The 7,868-nt window shown below is 42.4% G+C and overlaps 1 long non-coding RNA gene across 2 annotated transcripts; it reads left to right on the top strand.

Moving 5' to 3' along the window:
* The first annotated feature begins 1,674 nt into the window (after positions 1-1,674).
* Positions 1,675-3,726, top strand: LOC115546736 (uncharacterized). 2 transcript variants are annotated; one of them, XR_003977263.1, is made up of 3 exons: positions 1,675-2,168; positions 3,226-3,360; positions 3,500-3,726. It is a non-coding gene; the product is annotated as an uncharacterized LOC115546736 (long non-coding RNA). The 2 variants fall into 2 exon arrangements; XR_003977264.1 differs by lacking the exon at positions 1,675-2,168 and adding an exon at positions 3,008-3,074.
* Positions 3,727-7,868: the final 4,142 nt, after the last annotated feature.

The raw sequence follows: 7,868 nt of genomic DNA, 5'->3' as shown, positions 1-7,868 counted from the left end.
TCGAACCTGAGGGATTGTAATCGTGCCAGTGCCCTGGCCACCAACACATCCGGAGCTGTGTTATTGGGGATAAAAGTACAACATGTTGTGACTATCACATGTTGTGACTTCGATTTGGAAGTCGAAAGTCGGAATTGGGAAGGTTCCAACTTCCAAATCGACATATGTTCAATGGTGATACTTCCAAATCCCAACTTCCAAATCTACATATGTTCAATGGTGACACTGACAAATTCCATCTTCCAACTTCCAAATCGACACATGTTCAATGGTGACACTGACAAAAATTCCAAATTGGGCAGTGTAAGGTCTGGCTGAATCTGGGTGACACTGACAAATTCCAACTTCCAAATCCACACATGTTCATACTTCCAACTTCCAAATCGACACATGTTCAATGGTGACTGACAAATTCCAACTTCCAACTCGAAATATGTTCAATGGTGACACTCTGACAAAAATTCCAAATTGGGCAGTGTAAGTTCTGGCTGAATCTGGGTGACACTGACAAACTCACCGTTGAACATACAGTATATATAGATTCCCGAGCAGGCACCTTGCTCCCTTCTTCATCCACTCGACGGGCTTCCATCAAGTCTTCAGGGCTTGGTGGTTGCGCACTGGGTTTCAAATCAGGAGTGGCCTTGTTGGTGTCCATATTGCGATGTTCGGCCGTGATCTTCGTTCTCTGGGTTAGGGTTAGGTACGGACACAAGGCTTTCTTTGTGTTACGGGCATTTATAGATCCAAGTGTGACCGGCTGAATCTGCGTTGTGTTTGCCTGCAGTCAAAGTGTTCATTTTGTTTTGCTAAATCCAGATTTTTTTTTCAGTCATGATCTTTTGTAATTGGCTGCAAAGATAGGGCACACAACATAGGCTTGGGTGCCTTCTTGGGGGCTCTTCTTGGCCGCTTCCTTCTTGTAATAACAGTAATAACAGGTTTTGCAGTCATATAGATATTCAGAGCTCTGAGAGAAGATGGGAAACATAATCCAACAGGAAAAGGCTTGCTTAACAAAGCATGGAAAATGAGATTTACCTGTCGAAAGAACAAAACTGCCTCGTCACATAGCTAGAATAACTACTGTATTAAGGAACAGCCTATAAAATAAAAATACACAAGGATGCACAGAAAACATGTACCTTTAAATTGCACTGATAAAACTATTTTCCATCAACTTAATAAGAAGAGTGAGGTTACAAATTGTAATTACATTTGACAAAGTACTCATTCTTAACAGACAATTCAATTAAACTTTGAGTAAAGTCACCCTAGACCCCTGAATCAAATTTGTTACCATCGTCCCCCGTAACCAACATTGGTATTCATGCAGGTATTCATTCCTGCCATATTTGAATGGCAGGAATGAATACCTGCCATTCGAATAGCCTATTCACCCCTCTTATACAGGAGCCTAGAGCTGAAGACTATCGTCGTCGTTACCATCGTCCCCCGTAACCAACAGTTAAGAGGCACCAAGGAATGAATACCTGCCATTCAAATTGCCTATTCCTCCAATGCCTCCCAATGCTTCCTCTTGATTCACCAATCTGATTCAAAACTAGAACAAACCAAACTCCCATAAGATATTCAAGTAATTTCAAATAACACAATAGGGGATTATCACGCTTCCTGGTTCCGGTGGCGGGATTTGTCTTCGTTGTGCATGAACACTTCCGGCGCACTTCCACCATGGCTGAAACAAAGGCGAGATGTCACTGCTCTCTGTTCCACTTTGTACATCTAACAAACAACACCAACCCTACTTAAGTTTTCATGGATTCCCGACTGAAATGAGTCTAAGGAAGAAGTGGATTCAAGCGGTTCGCCGGGATGAAGGGCCAAACTTTAAAATAAAACAAGGTAGCATGTTTGTTTGTAGCCGGCACTTTAGTGAATCAGACTACAAACGCTACAGCTAGCAACCAACCGGGGTCACACCAAGTGACTGAAAATCGGGTCTTTACCCTCCCGTTTCCAGTGGAACAACTGGGGACTGCCAAGAAGGGGGTCTGTTTATAAAAGAGCATCAACTCGCTTAGGCCATGACGTTCACCCATCCCTTCCTCTGGAGCAACCGCTGCCCTGTGAATAAGAGCCGATGGAGGAGATCTCAGCTTCGGTGGTGATGACAGAACATGATTTCGGTTCTGCTCCTAAACCAGGTTTGTCAGTGTTTGTTAGTGTTCTGAAATATTGGCTTACTATTACCCCATACTGTTCTTAAACCACCTACCTGACAGGATGTACTACCTATGGTTTAATCACAGAATGGGCTATAAGTAGGTTATACCGAGGAGGTAGGTCAACTTTTCAGAACTCAGGCACAACATGTTTAGTCTTATTAATGTCCCAGCATTTGACCAAACCACAATGTGAAAAGCTTCATCACAAGTACAAATGTTGCATTTTATATCTTACTTAATTAATTGTAAAGGTGAATATTGAGCTATAAAAAGCAAAATTTAAAAGCAATATTGAGCTACAAAAAGCAATTTCTTTAGAGGTCCAAACTGCTTCCAATATGCAAGTCACAGCCAAAATCTGGGTTAGATGTTTTAATTTCATCGCATACAGGTGCACTGGATGCTGCTGCTGTAAACATACAGCAATTGGAAGAAACAGTCAAGGCGCTGATGAGAGCTGTCACAGCTGAAAGTGCATTTTCACAGATTCTGTGTCTCAGACGCGGACATCCTTTTTTACACCAGATTCACGTCAAGAGATGTTTTTTGTGACTTCTGGGAGGTTATTCAACCATCTGCCTCCATGTTGGTTTATTGGTCGAAAGCTCAGAAAAGAAACAAACATTTGAACCCATTTCTCCCAGTCCAACGTGTAGACTGCAACTGGTTGAGTTTTTTCTCTTCTGCTGCCGGGTTGCTGCAGGCCTGCAAGAGAAGGTGCTGGCTGACATGTTTCAGGTCAGTGTGTCCACTGTCTCCCATGTTGTTATACCGTGGGCCAACTACCGTTACCTGCTCCTTGGCTCCCTCCCCATCTGGATGAGTAAACTGCAAGTCAAGAACATCATGCCAAGATAATTTGTGCAGTACAGTCCAGATGTTCGGGTAATCATCAACTGCACCGAGGTGCAGTCGATGATAACCCGAACATCATCTTACAAGAACACAACAACCTTTAAGGCCTTGATTGGGATTGCCCCTTGTAGTGCTGTGACTTTTGTGTCAAGTCTCTTTACCGGCTCCATCTCCGACCCAGAGCTGACTGAACGAAGTGGACTGCTGGATTTACTGGAGCCAGGAGATGGCTGCATGGCAGACAAGGGTTTCACCATAGAGAAGCCACTAGCTGATCGTGGGGCAACGCTGATTATACCACCCTTCAAGATGACAGGTAGGCATGAAAGGAATGAACATTTCAAATTAAAACTTTGACCCAAATGTGACCATTAAGATATGCAGACAAATGTTTAAGATGGACTGAAGCACTCACAATAATATTACTAATTAATTTATCTCTAACCACTGCGCAGTTCACTGAAGAGGATGCTCTGAAAACACAAGCAATCGCTCGACTTCGAATCCTCGTAGAAAGAGCAATAGGCAGAGTCAAGGAATACCGCATCTGGGAACGCACTGTCCTTTCACCTTGTCTGCGACAGTCAATCAGCTGTGGACCGTCTGCTGTGTGATGACCAACTTCCAGGGACCACTTGATTTAAAAGGCTACATCCCTGTTGAAGTGTTTCTACTCAAACATGTACCTATAAATGTTAAATATAATATATAAATATTAAAACGAGAGGCACTGAACATTTGGAGTGGTCCCTTCATTTTTTCCGGAGCTGTAATTTTGTACACTGAAAACATTGTATATATTGAATGACATGTAATGTAATTGAATGAGAAGTCTTTCATCTATAATCAATTTTAAAGTCCAGTCAGTCCATCCTGAAAGTATTCAAATTAAGGTTAATATATAATGCAGTAAATGATGTACTCAGAAAAAGAGAATGAATTAAATCCTTTTATTCTTTCAGTTCCTTTATTCATTCAGTTAATTTCACATTCATTTCACTTTCTGCTGAAGATACACATTCATATATGTACCAAAGAAGTACCAGTCTACCTTATTTTTCATCTCTTATCCTTTCATCCCTCCAGACTGAGCTGACGCCAAACCGACGTTAGCATAAGCCAACCTACCTAGCGTAAGCTAGCTAGCAGACACTCGCATTAGTAGTCGTTATATTTCTCGAAAAATAAACAATCCCTTGTCCAGTTTGGAGCGGGCTGTTATGGAGTGTTGTTCGGTAAGTCTGTGAACTTCAGAAAACGTGACTTTGGGTACATTTACCAGGGATGTCGTGAAAGTGAACTGCCGGTCCTCCATCATCAGTTCGCCAGAGTGATGAGTGGTTCACCGGATGTCACAGTGCACAATGAACACCGAATGCGGAAGTACTACGTATCAGCGTGATAATCCCCTATAACTTAGACCTCACCCGCAGAGGGAGTGAAAAAATAACGCCAGACCCAGAGCTTTACAGTGTCAATATACACGTTACAAAATGAGACCCATTCTACTGACTCAGTGGGACAGATTGCACCATCCGGAGATTTCACATCAAAGATGTGAGGATGAGAATGTGCTGCTAATGGCTGCGGCTGCCCACTGTGAACCTTGCACGTAGTAAGTTGGTGTGACAGTGATGAGTTTGTTTTGTAGTTCTGGCTTGGACACTGCACAGTGTCGAACAGCTCACGAGAGATGTACTCCTCCGGCACCCGATAGGTTAGGGTTAGGTAAATTAAAATATCTCATGGATCTCCCCACGTCATCCGACGACTTCGCAGTTAGGATAGAGGTCCAAGGCAAGGCACTGGCCGGCGCATGTTATTCTTGGTCTTAATGTCCTCGTGTACTTTGACCCATTCTTTCGAATGAAGTAGTTTTCGTTTCCAGTTTGGATTTTTTTCAGGTTGGTACGTTATTCATATTGTAGTTTGGTTCTTTAATGTTGGCATTTGTTTTTGGTTTTATTCAATGTTTTTGTGCAAAAGATTTTACTTTTTCTTTTAAAGTTTGGTTTATATTATTTTGAAAAATCTCTTCAAGAACTGCAGGACATGTCATCAGTTGTGGTCCCCGGGATCATAGAGTGTTTCGGCCGTTATCACAAGACACTCTCACCCGAGGGTGGCCCCCCCGAGGTCAATCAACTCTCGGGAATGTCCCACAACCCATCAAGAACTATTTCCTTTTATAGGGTTTCTATGGTTGGTTTAGCTGTATAGTTGTTTAAGTAATTGTCATTATTACCGTTTTGTTGTTTACTGTTCTTTGTTTTTTGGTGTTAAGATGGGATAGATTTTTCGTTAGTGCTCCTCGGTTGGTTTTAAGATAGGATAGATTTCTCCTCGTTCGGTTGGTGTTAAAATGGGATAGATTTTTCCTTAGTGCTCCTCGGTTGGTTTTAGGATAGGATAGATTTCTCCTTGTCCGTTTGGTGTTAAGATGGGATAGATTTTTCGTTAGTGCTCCTCGGTTGGTTTTAAGATAGGATAGATTTCTCCTCGTTCGGTTGGTGTTAAAATGGGATAGATTTTTCCTTAGTGCTCCTCGGTTGGTTTTAGGATAGGATAGATTTCTCCTTGTCCGTTTGGTGTTAAGATGGGAAAGATTTTCTCGTTAGTGCTCCACATTTGGTGCCTCATAAGGCTAAAGATTAAGGTTAGGGGTCGGGATAGCCACTCGGGTTAAGGTTAGGGAATAAGGCTAAAGGTTAAGGTTAGGATTTAGATAAGTGGTAGGGATAGCCACTCGGGTTAAGGTTAGGGAATAAGGCTAAAGGTTAAGGTTAGGATTTAGATAAGTGGTAGGGATAGCCACTTGGGTTAAGGTTAGGGTATAAGGCTAAAGGTTAAGGTTAGGATTTAGATAAGTGGTGGGGATAGCCACTCGGGTTAAGGTTAGGGAATAAGGCTAAAGGTTAAAGGCCCATTATGCAACTTTTTTAGCCAAAATTACATTAAGTATGCAGGTTGAGAGTTATGCTGATGGTTCTGCATCGATTTCTGGGTCGATTGGTGGGTGTGTCATTTTCCCATGTCGCCTCTACAGTGAAAAAGCGCATATGCAACTTGATCTGCTCGGACAGGGACATTCCGGATGTGACGCAGCGGAAGTATCCTCGAAAATGTAGTCAGATTGTAGTTTCGAAAATGCTTTACGGCACAGACACACACCCAAACATGGCACCGGCTAGATATAAACAGCCAGTTGCGAGGCAATTGTTGCATTCATCATGGATCAATCGACTGATAAGGGACCCAAGAGGCGACTGTTGGTGGAACAAAAGAAGAATGGACCAGAAAATAGATCAGACACGAGTGAAAGGGGAACTATGCAACTTTTTTGGCCTGATTTACCTTAATATAACAGGCTAGGAGTCATTGCGATGGTTCCAGTATACATTTTGTTCGATTGTTCGTTGTTTCGACTCCCCCTTGCGCATCTTGGCGGAGAAAAGGAATATGATTCTGCCGGCGACCCGCCGCCCACTCTCGCGGGAGTCTCGGGTCTCGCGAAGTAACGAATTGCTTTACGGCACAGACCCCCAAACACGGAACCGGCTCGATATAAACACAAGTAACTAAGGGATTGTTACATTCATCATAGATCAGCCGACTAAAAAGAGACAGAGAAACCCAATGTCGGAGGAACAGAAGAGAAAAGGGAGACTGACCGACAGAGAGGCCAGACACGAGTAAACGTTGGGCAAGCTTTTCAGGAATAGCGTGAACTGAAAGAAAAAGAAGACTGCAAATCAGACTCCGATTTGGCCGTGTTGCTTTTGAAATTGAAAGTACCCTTGGGTGAACTTTGTCCTCGTGGTATACTTGATGTTGATAGTCTCTGTACAAATGTGTTTGCTCAACCATTTTGTTGTGAGCCCTGTAAAAATGGTTTTCTCGACCGTTTTGTTGTGAGCCCTGTATGTTTCTAGCTTGCTTGTTGGTTGCAACCATATAAACACCTTTGTTTCCATTGCTGTTCGTCTGTCTCGTCCCCCAGATACAGACTGAATCCCCGAATCCAGGTTCTTGTTTATTTAGATTATTATGTTGGCCAACACTCTCACACTGATTGTTCTGTTCAACATAAGATAAAACAATTATAATCTAGGATATAAATTCTCCCCGTCAACTATAAAAAAGGATGGCTTTATGTTTATTGCAATACAAATACACAATTTTAAAAATGCATAACCTTGCCTACACTTTATGAACATCTACTTCGGACATGGCTCCACGCATTCGCCGGCTTCTTTGAAAACAAATGCACATGGCTCGCGTAGAAGTGCATGGGGAAGGGTCGTCAACGAGTTGTTACGACAGTTTTGTAAAATATCTACTACGAAGCTGAAGGGGGCGCTGTGTAGAGAAATGTGCGTGCCAAAACAAAGAAAACAGCGAAGAAATTCCCGAAGTTGCATAGTGGGCCTTTAAGGTAAGGATTTAGATAAGTGGTAGGGATAGCCACTCGGGTTAAGGTTAGGGAATAAGGCTAAGGGTTAGGATTTAGATTTAGATAAGTGGTAGGGATAAAGTCTAAAGAAAATAGTTCCATACACTGCATAACCCCAGGAAATGTTAAAACAATTACAAAATAACCTGCACCTCATACATAGCATAGCATCAGGTAATTTAATATTGTTTCGTTTTAAATAAAGCAAGAAAAACTTGCCCCAGATTTGTCCTTTGCCTTCGTTGGTCAATTTGGTATGATAACTATGAAGTCGAAGGGAGGAAATAGTATCTAACGTGTGTGAGAGAAATATAGTAGAGATGCAGGCTCTCTGCGGGTCTGGCTATGTGTTCTGCCCTCCAATCTCTCTG

Source organism: Gadus morhua, chromosome 7 (assembly GCF_902167405.1).
Source record: "Gadus morhua chromosome 7, gadMor3.0, whole genome shotgun sequence".
In the NCBI taxonomy this organism is placed as follows: Eukaryota; Metazoa; Chordata; class Actinopteri; order Gadiformes; family Gadidae; genus Gadus; species Gadus morhua.
This window is presented reverse-complemented; position numbering and strand designations above follow the sequence as displayed.